The sequence below is a fragment of the Helianthus annuus genome, chromosome 14 (genome assembly GCF_002127325.2).
Source record: "Helianthus annuus cultivar XRQ/B chromosome 14, HanXRQr2.0-SUNRISE, whole genome shotgun sequence".
NCBI lineage: Eukaryota > Viridiplantae > Streptophyta > Magnoliopsida > Asterales > Asteraceae > Helianthus > Helianthus annuus.
In genome coordinates, this window is record NC_035446.2 from 29,648,649 (window position 1) to 29,667,849 (window position 19,201).

At 37.3% G+C, this 19,201-nt stretch overlaps 2 long non-coding RNA genes across 8 annotated transcripts; both read left to right on the forward strand.

The window, feature by feature from the left end:
* Positions 1 to 12,138: 12,138 nt before the first annotated feature.
* Positions 12,139 to 14,085, forward strand: LOC110905391. Of its 7 annotated transcripts, XR_002573077.2 has the most exons (7): positions 12,139 to 12,347; positions 12,443 to 12,472; positions 12,743 to 12,895; positions 12,979 to 13,053; positions 13,138 to 13,578; positions 13,652 to 13,777; positions 13,999 to 14,085. It is a non-coding gene; the product is annotated as an uncharacterized LOC110905391 (long non-coding RNA). The 7 variants fall into 7 exon arrangements; XR_004879036.1 differs by lacking the exon at positions 12,443 to 12,472; XR_004879039.1 differs by lacking the exons at positions 12,139 to 12,347; positions 12,443 to 12,472 and adding an exon at positions 12,531 to 12,549.
* A 128-nt stretch (positions 14,086 to 14,213) lies between these two features.
* Positions 14,214 to 14,856, forward strand: LOC118486424. Its single transcript, XR_004879040.1, has 3 exons — positions 14,214 to 14,420; positions 14,509 to 14,569; positions 14,737 to 14,856. It is a non-coding gene; the product is annotated as an uncharacterized LOC118486424 (long non-coding RNA).
* Positions 14,857 to 19,201: the final 4,345 nt, after the last annotated feature.

Here is a 19,201-nt window from a genome sequence, read left to right on the forward strand (position 1 = left end):
TAGCATGCATCAACAATCATCTCAAGACAGCACCTGAAACATGTGTAAAAATAGGTACGTCAGCATAAAAATGCCTGTGAGATACATAGGTTTTGTGAAAACGGAGTTCATGACTTATGTTTGAGAAAATGTTTAGTCATGAACTTTGTAAATTTGCTTTGTCTTGTAAATCATTTGAAAAACGATAGGATCAGATGATATGTATAAATAAGAGAATAATGTATGGTTAACTGAATAACCATGTAAAATGAGTTTGTATAAGTTAAGTTGTTTGAAAAACAATGTTTTAATAAAACGTTTATGGTATATATAAAATATACCTTGGTTTTAAGAAAGTTGAATAAGTAATATATTAAAATATATTTCAGTTCCAATATTGTTAACCCAAGTGTACTAAATAACGCCACGGTATGTAATGCAATGAAAACACTTATATATAAGAAGTACCAGCGGCGTATCTACCATGTTTTCATCACATTACACTCGTTCCGTTATCTAAACACTAACCAAAACTAAATCGTTTGATAGATAGAATATTAAATATACTTTAGTTGTTCAAAATAATAGTTTTCAGTAGTATATTACAAGTATACCTTGGATTTATAAATAACACATTAAACCATGTTTTAGTTTTGTAACTAACATATCAGTATAAGCTTTGGATGTGATAAATAACATATTAAACTATGTTTTAGTTATGTAAGTAACATATCACAATATGCTTTGGATGATTACAAAATATATGTTGGTTCTGTACAATACCACACATGAGAGTATATCAAAATATACTTTAAAGGTGCGATTTAAGAATTCATTCAGACCTGGTGCATCAAACTACACCTTTGAGACTATAAGGATACCACAAAGGAAATCCCTATTTGGATGGAGAAACAAATTGGTTTCAGACATTCCATGACAACAGGAATGGGGTGTCTAGTCCTATAGCGCTATATCATACTACCAATCGGTCTGGTGAACAAAATAAGTACTATTCCAACAATTACTTTTGTAATCTTTGAGAAATCAGTGTTTAAACCATAGATAGTCATTTAGTTTGTCAAAAGATAATTACAAACATGTATAATCAATTATACTTTGAAATCATGAAAATAACAGATAGGTACACATGCTTCACCCCAAAACAGTTCAGAAACAGTAAAAGAGGGGAACTATGTACTCACCTGAGATTGCTTTGGATTCCTTGTATAATAACCGGATAATGCTAAAGATCACGGAATATCAACGGCACCTAATAGGTAGCTTATGTTAATATACCGGACCAAATCGGAAGGATCGGACAGTACGCGGGTTCGTAAACCAAACGAGTATGGAGACTCGTGTAATATGGCTTAGCAAAGCCTACATACTAAAATGAAACCTAATCTAAGTGCTTACGGTCCATCACGACCCGTTTAGGTAGCTTATGCTACCCTAACGCGTCGTTCGCGTAGAACGCGTTCGGAACGCCTAACATTGCGACCACACGGTATAACCTCGGAAGGTTATAGCTATGGTCACCTAATGTGTTTGGTCGGGTCCTAATGACCGACCAAATGGGTCGGGTTCGAAAGTATAAGCGATGGTTTAAATCGCTTACCTTACGACCCTATATAAGCACTAAACTAAAAGTGACGAGCTAAGCATGTTAGAACATGCTTAACTAAGTTTAGAAACAGGTTTGGCATCAAAACAAACGGCTTTGATGCCCACGAGTAGTTTGGTTACAAAATACGCAAGAATGCGCATTTTGGCCGAAACTACGACTCGTCACTGAGCCTAGTTAACGTGGTGATCAGTAGGTATAGTCACTACGGACTATAACCATCGTGATCACGCTCACGTTATGAAGTTCCATGAACTTCGCATCGACCATAAGCTGGTCAATGCAGAAAGTCAACAAAACGCTGACTTTCGGACTCGAAAAGCGAATAAAAGAGCGAAAGAAGACTTACGGAGGGTCCCCGAGTGCTAATCAAGACCAAATAGCTCAGGTATGAAACAATGGTTTCAACTTAGAGCTTTAAGATCTGATTTTGTGATTTTTACACAAAAGGGGGGGCGTATTTATAGGAAAAGTGGAACCGTTAGGATCGTTTTATCGAATATCGTGCCTTGATCTCGTGCGTACATGTGTCCAGTGGATAAGTTCAGTGAACTTGACCCTTGGCTCTTCATTGGGTGAAAAGGCATCGCCCCTTGATCGAACGAAAGGCCAGATTCTGCATTAAATGCAAAATCTTTCTGTCAGACATGTTCACGCGGCCCGCCTAAGGATTTGGCAAATCCTTACGCGCCCCGCCTAAGGTTCCCAGACCAGAATTTTCAATTTTGGTCCCTGCACTTCAGAAACACGTATTTTGGCCCATTTTTGGCACGTTTAAGCCCCGTTAACCTCATTTCAAGGCTCTAAGATGAAGTTAAAGTGTAGGGGACTTGAAATATGCTCAAAAATATTCCGGATGTCGGTTCGTTTGGCCGTACGATCGCGATGTTCGCTTAATTACGACGGAATGCGCATAAGCGCGAAAGATGATCCAAATGACGCGACGAATGGATTTTTCTCATGCCAAACACTAAGGCATAATATTATAATGCTTACATAAATTTTTGGATGTCCGGATGTATTCAGAACGTAGGTTATGCGCGAAAGTGCAAACTTGTGCACTTTTTGACACTTTTAGCCCCTGAATGATCCAAAAGTTTGTTTTAGCATACCAAACCCCTCAAAGCCTATTTCTAAGCTATGTAAAGGATATATATGGTATGTTTAACTTATGGACATGTTCCGGAATGTTCGTTACAGTTCAAATTGGCATACTTTTGCAGTTTGTCAAGTTTAGTCCCTGTAAGCGAATTAACTTGTTTTTGCCATACCAAAGCCTTCAAAACTTATTTCTAAGTTATGTAAAGGTTATTTAAGGTATGTTAAGTGTATGATGGTCTCCCGGAGTATTTGTCGCATTAAACTGAGTACGTTTATGCACCAGTTTGCGTATAATTCTCCAGAAAGCGTTGTAGAGTATGAAATTGAACAAGAATTGATATGTGCAAAGCATACACATATTTATACAAATCCCAAGTATGAAATACAATATTTCCTTGGTTTGGCATTTGTTTGATGGTTGAAGTGACACAGGTGTCACAGTCTCCCCTACTTTAGGAAATTTCGTCCCGAAATTTAATTCTAGAGGAAACTCGTGAGGACAGCTGTGAAGGTTTCGCCTTATAATAGATCCATTGAACCCTTAGGTAAAACCCTGGGCCATGTTAGGATTCTTAGCGAATTTGTTAACCCTCAGAGTGAATTCCTTGAAATAGTAAAACATGAAATTTTGAACTACTGATTGACGAACGTTTCTTATGAAGGCTTATTATAGGAAAACTTGGTGTGTGATTGAGATCAGAATTGGGGGAGTGTGAGAATAAATGACATTGGTCGAGGTCCGAGACTTCTCCCGTATCATTATTCTTGTCACTAGGTCTTAACACATGATGAAACTTCCTGTGGTTCCTGTGCACTGAATTCCATAATTATGTAGGCCTCCGTAATTACGTAATTCCTTGCACAGTCCGCACAGTCCATTTCATAATCCGTAGGAAAAATTACTTGAATAAATATGAAGCGATTTGACTAGACCACCAAAGGATCCTTTTAATTCGATCAACGAACGATCTTTTTAACTAGATCAACACATGATCTTCTTAACTAGACCGTCGTACGATCTTTTTAAATAGACCGCTTAAGGGATCTTTTTTATATCATCACATGATATTTCTAATCAGATTTTCAAAATCAATCTGTTTAAGCAGACCTTTCAAGAGGTCCAATTATAGAATAATACTTTATAACCCGAGGGACTTAACTATACTGTTGAAATCCATTAAGGGTTTAAGATAGTATCTTTGGATATCCCATTATGAATCTCTCGTATGAAGATATGAAAGATTCTATGAGGATTTGGATGGATCACATACAACCACAAAACATGTAAGAAAATACATAAGCACAAATTTAGTTAACTTGATTCTTTATTTTGTTATTCTTAGGTATGGATATTAAGGCACACTAGGAATCCAACCTATGGATTTCATTTGGCACTTTAACGATTTATGAAGATCTATCTATAAAGATAGAGGGATTCTCAATAAGTGTTTGACTTTGTTTCTTAAAAGAAACGAGAGTTTAAGGTTCTTGGGGAGATCACAAGTGATCATAATATGACAGAACCATACGAGTAGTTTGTCTTTGGGTTGACATCATAAAGTTGCATCAAGCATTCACACAAACGCATAAATTTTGCAGAAATAAAAACAACAAATCTTTATTTATGTAACAACGGAATTGTCTTGAAGTGTCAAAAGATAGCAACTAAGGTAATACAAAACACTAATTGTTCACTGCTGCATCATTGTTCATGTTTGCCTCATTGATGTTGAACACTCGTCCACGCGCTGGAGGTATGTTAACAAGCCTTGGGCAATTGTTCCTGTAGTGGGTAAGGTCACCACAGTTATAACATGACCCTGGAGGGAACCGTGCTTGAACACCAGCAGGGTTTGCAGCAGCTTGATTTGCATAACGACAAACATTGATCAAATGTCCCAACCGCCCACAGTGGGTACATTTGTGACACTGCTCTTGCTCTAGATGATGACGGTTGCATTTGTTGCACAACGGTGCAGTACCAACATAGTTTTGTCTTTTACGAGGTTGTGTTGGCTGGTTTGGTGCAACTTGTTTGTCTTGAGCAGTTACAGCGTAGCTTTGAGAGGCTTTGCGCTTTTTCTTCTTGGGCACCTCAGCACTTTCTTCCTTTGTTTCCACATGAGCAGTCTTGTCAGATGGTCTTAAGTCGCCCTTCCGAAACAGCTTGTGCTTCCTGATTTGGGATTCAGTCAGAGTGGCAGCCAATTCAATGGCTTGTCTGACAGTAGTAGGGTTGCTGCCAGTAACGATGTCCTGAACTACGTCAGGAAGCCCATCAATGTATTTCTCAATCGCCTTATCCAGAGGCGTAACCATAGTAGGGCATAACAAGCTCAATTCCTCATAGCGATCAGTATAAGCTCGATGTTCCCCACTGTCTTGCTTTAAATCATCAAATTCCCTTTCTAGAGCCCTAAGCTCATGACGAGGACAGAACTCCTTCATCATAAGAGCCCTAAGCTCGGCCCAAGTCTGTGCTAATGCAACCTCTGCACCGCGGTCTCTCATAACCCCGTTCCACCACGTAAGAGCCCTCTTCTGAAACACACTCGAAGAAAACTCGACCTTGCGATTTTCAGGACACTGAACGTGACGGAAAGTATTCTCAATGCTCTCGAACCATTGAAGAAGACCAGTTGCTCCCTCAGAACCATTGAACTTGAGCGGTTTAGCTGAGTTAAAAATCTTGAAATTGCATGGAGCATTGTTGTTGTTGATGGCTTGAGTTATTTGAGCATAAAGAATTGGGAAGGCAGCAGCCATTTGTTGCGCGATGATTTCCGCCAGTTCGGCATTCGCCATCTGATTGTCGCGTCGAGGAGGCATTCTAAAAGAGGAAACATGAGAGGAAACGAGTGAGAGAATTAGACGAAAAGAATGAGATGAAACAAATCTGATGAAAGCAAGGATAGTGGCCGTCTGTCTGTTACTACAAAGCAACAAACGACCTGGTGATTAATCAAAGCAAATAGGTCAAAAATAATGTATCGCGAAGACATGCTCGCCTATAAGTGGACACTCACCCCAAGAGTTCCCAGGTAAGAGTGACTGGTCCGATTATGTGGATTTGTACGAACACTCTAGCCTTAGACAGAAAACTCAGGGTACAGGCACCCACCCTTCCAGTTTGCATGTGTTTACAATATTTAGACCAACTTTGACGAGAGTTTTGAAAATTCAAAGGGGTTCAAAACCTTATAACAGAGGGTTCAAAACCTAGTAATCAATCATCCTAGAACAGATGATTAGTTTTCAAAGCGGTTTTGAAATTTATGTTCTTGTTGCGGTCGTCGCCTAAGGATAGGTGACGGTGTTGTTTTATGACTAAACGCAAGTAAACTCGCGTTAGGGTCCTAGGAAGGTTATAGACTAGGTCAAAGCATTACTAATAACCTAATTCCCTATAACCATGAGCTCTGATACCAACTTTTCTGTCACACCCCGACCACGTGTAACAACAAAACGTGGCGGAAACGTCGGGGAGTGTTGTAACAGAATCATTGTTTCATAACACATGGAAATTTAAATATTGTTTTATTGATTAAATGAACTCGTTGTTCTATTACAATCACATAAGTACAACTATGATCTTCCAAGTTTTAAAGTTGCTAAGGCACGAGTCCATCCTAAATGTAGCATGCATCAACAATCATCTCAAGACAGCACCTGAAACATGTGTAAAAATAGGTACGTCAGCATAAAAATGCCTGTGAGATACATAGGTTTTGTGAAAACGGAGTTCATGACTTATGTTTGAGAAAATGTTTAGTCATGAACTTTGTAAATTTGCTTTGTCTTGTAAATCATTTGAAAAACGATAGGATCAGATGATATGTATAAATAAGAGAATAATGTATGGTTAACTGAATAACCATGTAAAATGAGTTTGTATAAGTTAAGTTGTTTGAAAAACAATGTTTTAATAAAACGTTTATGGTATATATAAAATATACCTTGGTTTTAAGAAAGTTGAATAAGTAATATATTAAAATATATTTCAGTTCCAATATTGTTAACCCAAGTGTACTAAATAACGCCACGGTATGTAATGCAATGAAAACACTTATATATAAGAAGTACCAGCGGCGTATCTACCATGTTTTCATCACATTACACTCGTTCCGTTATCTAAACACTAACCAAAACTAAATCGTTTGATAGATAGTATATTAAATATACTTTAGTTGTTCAAAATAATAGTTTTCAGTAGTATATTACAAGTATACCTTGGATTTATAAATAACACATTAAACCATGTTTTAGTTTTGTAACTAACATATCAGTATATGCTTTGGATGTGATAAATAACATATTAAACTATGTTTTAGTTATGTAAGTAACATATCACAATATGCTTTGGATGATTACAAAATATATGTTGGTTCTGTACAATACCACACATGAGAGTATATCAAACTATACTTTTTGGGAGTATATCAAAATATACTTTAAAGGTGCGATTTAAGAATTCATTCAGACCTGGTGCATCAAACTACACCTTTGAGACTATAAGGATACCACAAAGGAAATCCCTATTTGGATGGAGAAACAAATTGGTTTCAGACATTCCATGACAACAGGAATGGGGTGTCTAGTCCTATAGCGCTATATCATACTACCAATCGGTCTGGTGAACAAAATAAGTACTATTCCAACAATTACTTTTGTAATCTTTGAGAAATCAGTGTTTAAACCATAGATAGTCATTTAGTTTGTCAAAAGATAATTACTAACATGTATAATCAATTATACTTTGAAATCATGAAAATAACAGATAGGTACACATGCTTCACCCCAAAACAGTTCAGAAACAGTAAAAGAGGGGAACTATGTACTCACCTGAGATTGCTTTGGATTCCTTGTATAATAACCGGATAATGCTAAAGATCACGGAATATCAACGGCACCTAATAGGTAGCTTATGTTAATATACCGGACCAAATCGGAAGGATCGGACAGTACGCGGGTTCGTAAACCAAACGAGTATGGAGACTCGTGTAATATGGCTTAGCAAAGCCTACATACTAAAATGAAACCTAATCTAAGTGCTTACGGTCCATCACGACCCGTTTAGGTAGCTTATGCTACCCTAACGCGTCGTTCGCGTAGAACGCGTTCGGAACGCCTAACATTGCGACCACACGGTATAACCTCGGAAGGTTATAGCTATGGCCACCTAATGTGTTTGGTCGGATCCTAATGACCGACCAAATGGGTCGGGTTCGAAAGTATAAGCGATGGTTTAAATCGCTTACCTTACGACCCTATATAAGCACTAAACTAAAAGTGACGAGCTAAGCATGTTAGAACATGCTTAACTAAGTTTAGAAACAGGTTTGGCATCAAAACAAACGGCTTTGATGCCCACGAGTAGTTTGGTTACAAAATACGCAAGAATGCGCATTTTGGCCGAAACTACGACTCGTCACTGAGCCTAGTTAACGTGGTGATCAGTAGGTATACTCACTACGGACTATAACCATCGTGATCACGCTCACGTTATGAAGTTCCATGAACTTCGCATCGACCATAAGCTGGTCAATGCAGAAAGTCAACAAAACGCTGACTTTCGGACTCGAAAAGCGAATAAAAGAGCGAAAGAAGACTTACGGAGGGTCCCCGAGTGCTAATCAAGACCAAATAGCTCAGGTATGAAACAATGGTTTCAACTTAGAGCTTTAAGATCTGATTTTGTGATTTTTACACAAAAGGGGGGGGGGGTATTTATAGGAAAAGTGGAACCGTTAGGATCGTTTTATCGAATATCGTGCCTTGATCTCGTGCGTACATGTGTCCAGTGGATAAGTTCAGTGAACTTGACCCTTGGCTCTTCATTGGGTGAAAAGGCATCGCCCCTTGATCGAACGAAAGGCCAGATTCTGCATTAAATGCAAAATCTTTCTGTCAGACATGTTCACGCAGCCCGCCTAAGGATTTGGCAAATCCTTACGCGCCCCGCCTAAGGTTCCCAGACCAGAATTTTCAATTTTGGTCCCTGCACTTCAGAAACACGTATTTTGGCCCATTTTTGGCACGTTTAAGCCCCGTTAACCTCATTTCAAGGCTCTAAGATGAAGTTAAAGTGTAGGGGACTTGAAATATGCTCAAAAATATTCCGTATGTCGGTTCGTTTGGCCGTACGATCGCGATGTTCGCTTAATTACGACGGAATGCGCATAAGCGCGAAAGATGATCCAAATGACGCGACGAATGGATTTTTCTCATGCCAAACACTAAGGCATAATATTATAATGCTTACATAAATTTTTGGATGTCCGGATGTATTCAGAACGTAGGTTATGCGCGAAAGTGCAAACTTGTGCACTTTTTGACACTTTTAGCCCCTGAATGATCCAAAAGTTTGTTTTAGCATACCAAACCCCTCAAAGCCTATTTCTAAGCTATGTAAAGGATATATATGGTATGTTTAACTTATGGACATGTTCCGGAATGTTCGTTACAGTTCAAATTGGCATACTTTCGCAGTTTGTCAAGTTTAGTCCCTGTAAGCGAATTAACTTGTTTTTGCCATACCAAAGCCTTCAAAACTTATTTCTAAGTTATGTAAAGGTTATTTAAGGTATGTTAAGTGTATGATGGTCTCCCGGAGTATTTGTCGCATTAAACTGAGTACGTTTATGCACCAGTTTGCGTATAATTCTCCAGAAAGCGTTGTAGAGTATGAAATTGAACAAGAATTGATATGTGCAAAGCATACACATATTTATACAAATCCCAAGTATGAAATACAATATTTCCTTGGTTTGACATTTGTTTGATGGTTGAAGTGACACAGGTGTCACACTCTGTATATATATATATATATATATATATATATAGGGAGAGGATCATGAGAAAACTAGATATAAATGAGAAAACTAGAAAACTAACTAAAATCCACTAAAAAGGAGAGGGAGGGAGACTTTTAATGAAGGAGGGGGGACTTTTAATGAAGGAGGGGTTAAATTGGAACAAAAAATATATAAATTTTCAAACATTTCCCATTTCTCCATACGTTATCATTTTAAAACAAAAATGGCACCATAAGATCACAAATTTTCTTATCTTTCATTCAAGTATATTCGAGCATATTTTTTATGACATAAAAAAAGATTTATGGTGTCGTCTTGTTTTCTCCACTATTATTATAGTAGTGCACATGTGCAATGTAACATGTACTACAATTGCATTACATGCTTAAAATTAGCTTTTTGAGTCTAGTTTAGCTTTTAGGGTTAGTTTTTTTGGAGGTTTAGGATTAGGATTAGGTTTTTGGGTGTGGGGGGAGGGGGGGTTTAGGTTTTTTTTGGGGGTGGGGGGGGGGGGTTTAGGTTTTTTTTTGGGGGGGGGGGTGGGGGGTTTAGGTTTTTTTCGGGTTTATGTTTAGGGTTTAGTTTTAGGTTTTTGGGGGGTGGGGGGGGGGTTTAGGTTTTTGGGGGGTGAGGGTGGGGGGTGGGGGGTTAGGCTTTTGGTGGGAGGGTGAATTTAGGTTTTGGGGGGGTGGGGGTGGGGGGGGGTTTAGGTTTTTGGGGGGTGTCGGTGGGTGGTGGGTTAAGTGGTTTAGGCTTTCCGTATTAGTGCACATGTGCAGTACAACAAAATTTTTTTTTTTTTTTTTTGAAAATTTTTTTCCATACATATAAAGTAGCGATTTTTTATTAAAAAATTGTAAAAAAAAAAAAAAATTTTTGGTATTTTTTTTGGTTTTTTAGTTAGTTTTTTGGTTTTCTCATTTAAACTAGTTTTCTCATGATCCATCCCCTATATATATATATATATATATATATATATATATATATATATATATATATATATATATATATATATATATATATGTATGTACGTATATAGGGTAAGGTTCATGCGAGAACCACCTTTATTGCGAGAACCGATGTGAACACAACCTAAAATAGCTAAAAAATCTAAAAAAAAACCTTAACACCCCCCCCCCCCCCAAAGCTAAATGCTAAAAACTAAAGCCCCAAAAAACCTAACCCCCGCCCCCTCCCCCCCACCCACCCCAAGCTAAAATGCTAAAAACTAAACCCTTAAAAAACCTAAAAAAAAATCTATAAAAAATCTATAAATTTTTTTTTAATATTTTTTATGTTAAAATCACTACTTTTAGTAGCTAAATTTTTTTAAAAAAAAAAATTAAAATATTTTTTTTTGCTACTAAAAGTAGCGATTTTTTTATAAAAAATATTAAAAAAAAAAATTTTTTGTGTGTTTTTAGCTATTTTTAGGTATTTTTGGTTGTGTTCACATTGGTTCTCGCGGTTCTCGCAATAAAGGGTGGTTCCTAACGGATCTTTGTCCTATATATATATATATATATATATATATATATATATATATATATATATATAGGGGAAGGTTCATTGGGAAACACTAAAAAAGTGGGTAACAATGGAGAACCGACTCAAACGAACTCCGATTGGACTCATTTCAGCAGCGTTGGAACCGGCTCGTCGAACCCTAACTAGGATCTCTTAACCCTAAACCCTAAATCCTAACTCCTAAACTCTAAACCCTAAAGCTAAAAAATAAGGCTAAAACCTAAGCTAAATCGTAAAATCTAAACTATAAACCCTAAAAGCTAAACCTTAAAGGCTAAAGCTAAACTCTAAACCCTAAAGCTAAACCCTAAACCCTAAAGCTAAACACTACAGCTAAACCCTAAAGCTAAACCCTAAAAGCTAAACCCTAAAAGCCAAACCCTAATATATTTAGGGTTTAGGGGTTTTGATTTAGGGTTTAGGGTTAAGAGATCCTAGTTAGGGTTCGACGAGCCGGTTCCAACGCCGCTGGAATGAGTACCTCACACTCTATATATATATATATATATATATATATATATATATATATATATATATATATATATATATAGAGAGAGAGAGAGAGAGAGAGAGAAAGTATAATGTACTTCACGGCTTAACATACGTTAACGTACGCGACAAGAACACAACGTGTGTGAATAATATATAACGTGCGTGATTTGTATGATAAGGGCTCCCATGCGTGATTTTTGGCTCCCATGCGTGATTATCACAAAACCAACGGATCCATGCGTTATTAACTGTTCCATGCGTGATTATAGCCCCGATCTGATGGTTACGAGTGTCGCGTACGTGAAGTATGATAAGGGCTTTTGTATGTTAACCGCTCCCTATATATATATATATATATATATATATATATATATATATATATATATATATATATATATATATATATATATCTATACTACTTTATAAAGCATATAGGAAGGATAGAATGGTCATTTGCCACTTTACAAGTCTTTGAAGCCCATTGTACAAACCTATTAAGCACAAAGTGTTGAAAAACCCATTCAACACACGCGGAGCTTGAACCGGATATTCTTGACCCGTATTTTATATTCCGGATCCAATATAATGTTCGTATCTCTCTCCAAACCCTATTCATTTCATTCGGCCGCTCTTGCATTCTTCAAACCCTAATCTTCTTCATCTTCAACCCCCCAAAAGCACAAACCTGGTGAAAACCAAACCCCGCAAGACCAAAATTCAAACACTCATCTTCTTTCGTTCACCTTATCACTCTCTCTCGCAAACAGGAAAGAGGACTCAAACCGTATACACAAATCTCAGAAAACCAGGTACTTTTCTTTTGTTGGTTCTCCTTTTCTTCCCTGTTTATCTTCCAGTTCTTGCTTTCGTCAGCTCAAGGTCATTTTTTGACATTACTTTGCAGATCTGAGTCTTTTACATTCAAATCTTATGGGTTTGCGTTCAGATCTGACTGCTTCTACAGTTTCACGTTTCATCTGACTGCTTCTACAATCTGCTTTGTGGTAGCAGGTTTATCTGGATGTGGATGTGGATCTGGATCTGGATCTGCATCTGAATCGATTTAATTTAGGGTTTATCTGGATCTGGATCTGAGTCTTTTTAGGGCTTTGCTGAATCTTCTATTATGTGTTTTAGTATTTGTTTATTTACGAAACATAAATTATTGCAGGCTTTTTATTGATATTGTTGTTGATTATTTCAGTTGGTGAAGACAGAGAGTGTGGCTCTTCTTTTTTGTATGGAGCCTTGCGATAATCTGGATTTCTTGAAAGACATGGAATGGGATCTGGGGTATTGGTGTCCACTTATTGATAATATATGTTTCTTGCAGTAGCTTTGTAAGCTTTAAGATATTGTAAGTCTCATTTTTACTGATTTTTAAGCTAAAAATGTGTAATATATGGATAACACTGATGACTAAATATGTTTGATCTGCAGAGGTATATCTTACAATCAGATCACCGGTGAATCCCATACAATATTGGGTCTCTCCAAGATCATTTGCTGAATGAGGTTATTTTTTGAATTAGACACTGTCGTTTTGCTTTCATATAAAAATATCAGTGCTTCGTTATAACTAAATCATTTTGTATTCAGGTGGTGACCCTTATTTCTAATCTGACTGAAGAGAAAAATTATGCTTGTAGAGTTGGAAGGATATATTCGTCCTCGATGTACAACCTTGACTATTTTTATTGAATGCCAAGGTTTATGTGGTTGAAGGTGATGTCTCTATATATGTGTTCAATATTCAACTTTTATGTATGATCCCAACTGTTGCAGATGGCATAGCTCGCAAAAGCTTGCACCGAATGAGGATATGTGACAAAGGACAAGCAAGATAGAATAGCATAACAAAATGTTCCAGTTGAAGGTCACCGGGGAAAAGTCGTTGAATTTAATGCTGAGGTTCAATTGGAGAAGACTTAACGCTGAGGCATGCTTCCACGCGATGCCGCGATTCCCATCCCACAACCAATGCCTATTACAGCGTTGGCTTCCGCTCTTGCTAACGCGTCACTAGATCAAAAGAGGACGGTATATATCTCCGCTACAAGTTTCACTTTACTATTTTGACGTTTATTTTAATTAAAATTTTTAAATGTTTCAGATAGCTGGGTAAGAATCTATATCCGTTGGACCAGCTAAGGTGCTTTTGGAGATGGACCAAACGGAGGTGTTGCATTTGCTGGAATCACCAGATGCATTGAAGGTGAAAGTTACTGGCATGACTTTGGTAAGTACTCGGTCACCCATGTGACTTATTTCTCATGTTAAAAGTATCATGTTTTTGATTGTGTGGAAGTTTTATATTTGATTTTGAAAACTTGAATTGATTACTATGCTTGCAATTTGCTGTTTTGACTCAATTATATGGCACTTGAGGATGTAGTTCAATATTTGTGTTTGTTTAGGTTTGGTTTTGCTGATGCTGATGCCTCAATCCCTTTAATTCAGCTTCTAGGGTTTTGTATACGATGAGTCGATGATATTCATCTTCTACATAGCTATTATTGGTTCACTTGGAGCCTGAAGCGAAAAAAAGTAAGTTGATCTGGGTTATTTTTTGATCTACGGGTTCTAACAATGTATAATACAAACATTAAGTTTTACTATTGAGTGAACATTAACTGTTTTGATAATAATTTGGTGATTGATTGATGTTTCTCAGATGGTTCCAAGAGGACGTATGTACCATGGACCAGCTAGGAACAAGGCTGATGCAAATATGGCGGCGGGTGGCGGCAGCGGAATGCTTCCCGTACCTTACGAGATGGCTGGTGTTGGCGGCATGCTTCCACACGATGCCGCGGCTCCCATCCACAACAAATGCCTGTTACAGCGTTGGCTTCCGCTCTTGCTAACGACCATACTGGATGGTAGGGGTGTTGTTTTCTCTACTCTCTCTATTTATAATTATTTCAAAGGAATGTTATTAGTTACATTAGTTTTCTCGGATTAATGCAGGATTATGTTGTAACTCAATGGTATCATGCTCTTGAACTCTGTGGCTCCTTTTTTCTCTAAAGTATGTGACAGTCTCTTCTCATTTACTTATATATGGGTTGAGTTGGGCTATGTTTTTGTCTCAGATGAGGCAAATATTGAAATTTTCCACCAAAGCATTTTAATGCATACAGTTTCCTAAATCACTTTATTGTAGTATACCCCTGATATTGTTATTTGGAGCATTAGGATACATATGCGGAAATGCTTTTGAGGAAACCATAATTTTTCGAAAAGAATGTGGTGCATGAGCTGGATCGCATGATTGATTTGCTTGGCACTCCTTCTTTTAAATCCATTACAAGGGTTGGTTAACAACCTTTTTTGGTCTCAGGTCAAAACGGTTCATATTTGTACATGTCCGTTGGGTTGGGTAACATGTCCAGCTGGTCTCAGGTCAACATTATTCATTTTTTTACATGTTAAGTTGACTCAAAAATATTCTGCAACATTTTTTAACAAAAAAAGTTTATAATTACTAAATTTAGTAATTTTTAATGGTTTGAATCTATACTATCTAAACTATCAGATTCCTAGACAAAACCACTCCCTATCCCATTTCAATTTTCAAATGTCCCAGTACCATTTCAATATTCAAACCCAACTCTTCCTCCTCCCCCCTCCCCCTCTGTCTCTGTCAAATTCGTTATGCAGAGGATTTTGGCTGGATCAAGAGTTTTCAGCCGATAATAGCAGCTAAAAGTTAATTTTACATGTTCAAAATTGAAACGCATCTCTTTTCTGTTGGTTGATTCTTTTTTTACTAATGTCGGTAACTTCTCGAATCTCGCATCACTTTTCTATCTCTGCTTCGTTTATTGTTTTATGTTCTTGGATTATTATGGTTTCATAAATCTTATATTTTAGGAGCTTTTGATTATACAAGGAAGAAGTTGAATAATTTCTATTATTGTTTTTCACCAGCAGGCAGGTCAACCAGCTACAATGGCGGTTGGTGCGGTTAAGGTGTATAGCGGTAATTTATCTTCAAACTTCAATAATTTCAAGCTTTTATGCAGACGATTCTTATTATTGGTAATTATAGTGTAATGGTTATCTTGTGGCAGCGAGATCCGTTGACCGAGACTTTCGAAGCTGTTATTGGTCATATTGCTGTCTTGGATGGTACAATAGACGCAGATCAACCTGAAAATGAGGTTATTTCGGTCATTTCAACTAGAAATCTTATGCATTTAAGTTCTTATGGAAACAATTGGTCATCAACATAATCGTATATAAATAGGACAATGGGTTGATCTTGATTCGCTTATCAAAGGACTGCAGAGCTATGGTGGCTAATCTTGTTGACACTTACCTTGTTGAGGTGGCGTCTGATGTTAACTTAAAGCTGGAAAAGTTTCAGTCTTTGGCTGCTACTGTTCCTGATTATGCAAGACCAAGTGATGACGGGATTTATCACGCCGTTGATATGTACCTCAAAGTAAGACGTAGCTCAGAACTAAAGGTGGAAATATGGACGGGTAGGGTAACAAGTCAAAATCGGGTAATTTCTGGGACATGTCATGTTAGGTTGACCGTTGACCCGCCACTTTGTGTCCAAAGTTTTTGACTTTTTTATGAGTATAGTGTTAAATATAATTAAAAATAATATAATTTTTCTAATAAAGCAATTTGAGAGGTTTGTTTGTGTGACAACTTGAATTTCCAAGATTCTTATTTCGCATTTATTGCATGTTTAGTGATTGTTTAATTGTTTGTTTGCACAACTGGTTTGCTATGAAACTGTATACGTTTTGTTTTGATACAATATAGTGTTTTGTGGTTGTGCATGGTTATGTGTTACTTGTGAAAGATTTGACAAATAATGGAATGTGGTGTTGAAACTGTAATAAATAATACCTAAGGGTGCTTAGGGTTGATAGTGAAACTTTAACAACTCATAACCCTAATCCTCTTCCCTAATCATTCACTAATCATTGGCAAAGAATCAAAACACGTACTTTCACCTCCTCTAATCCTCTCTACTACCATCTTCTCATTATTCTTGGTTTCACAAGTCTTTTGCATCAAGTTTGATCTTTCAATCCATTTGGAATCAATCAAGGTAATTGTTTAATCATTGTTGGATGTTAGTAAGTGATTGTTTGATTGTTATTAATCCTTGATTCTTGTGATTATTGTAAACCCTAGTTCTCCTCATGCTAGTTCTGTAGTTGTTGATTTGTTTCTGTCTATTGTGATAATGTTGTTGATTAGTTGTACAATCATTGCTTGATGATCGAGATTCATGTTATGTTAGAAGTGTATGAAATTAGGGTTTTGAAGCGATGAACGTAACTGATGAATGAAGGAAGCGAAACTGTTGAATGTACGTGTGTAACTGTTTCAATCGCAATTTTGATTTGTCTGAGTTTTGATAAGATATGTTAGTCAATGTAATAGTCTGAGTTTGTTAAAGAATTGAGGTCCGAAATTCTTTAATGGATGCTTCTGTCCGAGTTTCTTTATATATATATGTGGCAAGTGATCTGAGTTTTTGGAACAAGCAAGCATGGCCCGAGTTTTAGGATTAAACTCATGACCGACCCTTAATTATGTTAAGGTCGGAGTTTTTATCCATAGAGATGTAGGTCCGAGGTATAGGATCATGAAGAATGTCCGAGTTTAATGTGCTTGCCCTTGTCCGACTTTGTGATAATGATCCCTTGGTCCGAGTTTATCAAATCCCTATGGTCCGACTTTGGTTATCACATTGGTCCGAAGTTCATATGTTTACAAGGAGTCCGAGTATGGAAAGCCCATTAGGTCCGAGTTTCATGCCTTGTGGTCCGAGATTCTTCAATGAATGCCTTTGGTCCGAGTTTTGGCTCCACTTTCCTTGGTCCGACCTTGTTCCTATATAAGGGGGTCCGAACTTTGGGCCTTGGGCCTCTGGTCCGATTTTTAAACAGGGGAAACCCCCCCCCCCACCCTTATGTCCGAGTTTTATAAAGGACAAGGCCTTGTCCGATGATGTGTGTTGATTACTTGGAAACAATGAGTTGTATGCTAACTAATGTTGCGATTTGTATGATCAAAATGAAATCACAGACTCTGTAAACCTGTTAAGTTTATTAACGCTTTAGGTATGTTATGTATGATAACTATGTTAACCTATTAACTGAGTAGTTAACTTCAGGTATGCAACTCTGTTAAACAAGTGAACCCCGGTTAAGTTGGTAAGCTAATAACCTAATTGTTTGTGAACCTTATTAGATAATTAACACTATCAGATATATTCCAGTATGTATGTTGATTTCCGTTAAAACTGTGAAAGATACTGATGTGAAGCGTGAATTGTATGAATGGGTTAACTGTTACGTGGTACATGATTGATACATGATATTGGCTATCAAGCACTATGTGACCTTAGATTGCATGCGGGTTGTTACGAACATGAACTGATTGAATATACGTGCATACGATAGGTCGAGATTGACTAACTGTGAGCGTGTGTATTCTTTAGCATACCGAGCAAACCAAGGTGAGTTCACACAGCCAAGGCATGGGGTTCCCAGGGTGGGAATGGGTTTTGGATTATTTATTCGTACTTACTCAGATGATAGAATTTAATGATATGGTCCTCAGGGTGAGGATGGTAAATGATAAGATACGGCTAGACTAGTATACCTTCTTGAACTGATCTTCGCACACACGCCAAGGGTTGGCTGCGATATTATGACTGATCTTCGCACACATGCCTTAGGGAGGCTGCGAACTATACATACTAAACTTCGCACACATGCCAGGGTGGCCAGCGATACAAATATACATAGTCTAGAATACTTGAGAACTTTCCCTAATCTTCGCATACATGCCTAGAGGGCTGCGATACGAACTAATACGATACATGATTAGATGAACGAACGCAATGCTTGCTATACCATTTCTATTACTGAACTTACTTTCTGTGAACTCGCTCAACTAGTTGTTGACTCTCTGCTGCATGCCTTGCAGGACCTTAGCTACATTATGGAGCTTGCACAGGGAGGAGCAGGTCGTTGTGGGCAAAGGATCGTGATTGTTATTTGAACACTTATGATATTTCACACATTAATACTTATGTTTGGGTTTACTTAAATGCTTCCGCTATACTTAACTATGTTGGTTTGATAAACACCTTTCGTATTGATGGATAACTATTACTATTTATTTATATGTTCAATATGATTGGTGGCTTGATCCTGGTCATGTCACGCTCCCAAGCGGTGGTACTCCGCAGGTGGATTTTGGGGGTGTGACAGTTTGAGCTTTTAACATGTTTACTTTTCGGTTAATACTTTTTATGTTACCCTTTTGAACCATTAGAAGATAAAATGTAACCCGGCATTGATAAGTAAAAGGTGGCTTTTACTAAAAAATATAAAACTGAAATGTTCGTATACATAGTATTTGCTAAAATGAAAGAGATTTATCATCTTTTCCTCAAAAGGATACAGAGATTTCCATACTATTTTCTCATTTGTTTCTTATATGGCTTTACTGATACTTGGTGCATGAGATATGAATATATTATCTTAATATCATAAACAAATAAAAATTATCGTAAACAAGTACTTGCAAATAGGGAATCATTCTTTTATGCCTTAAAATTTAATGAGTCATTGTTTAATTAGGAATCGAACCATTAGGATAAAGCTTAGGAACCGCGCTA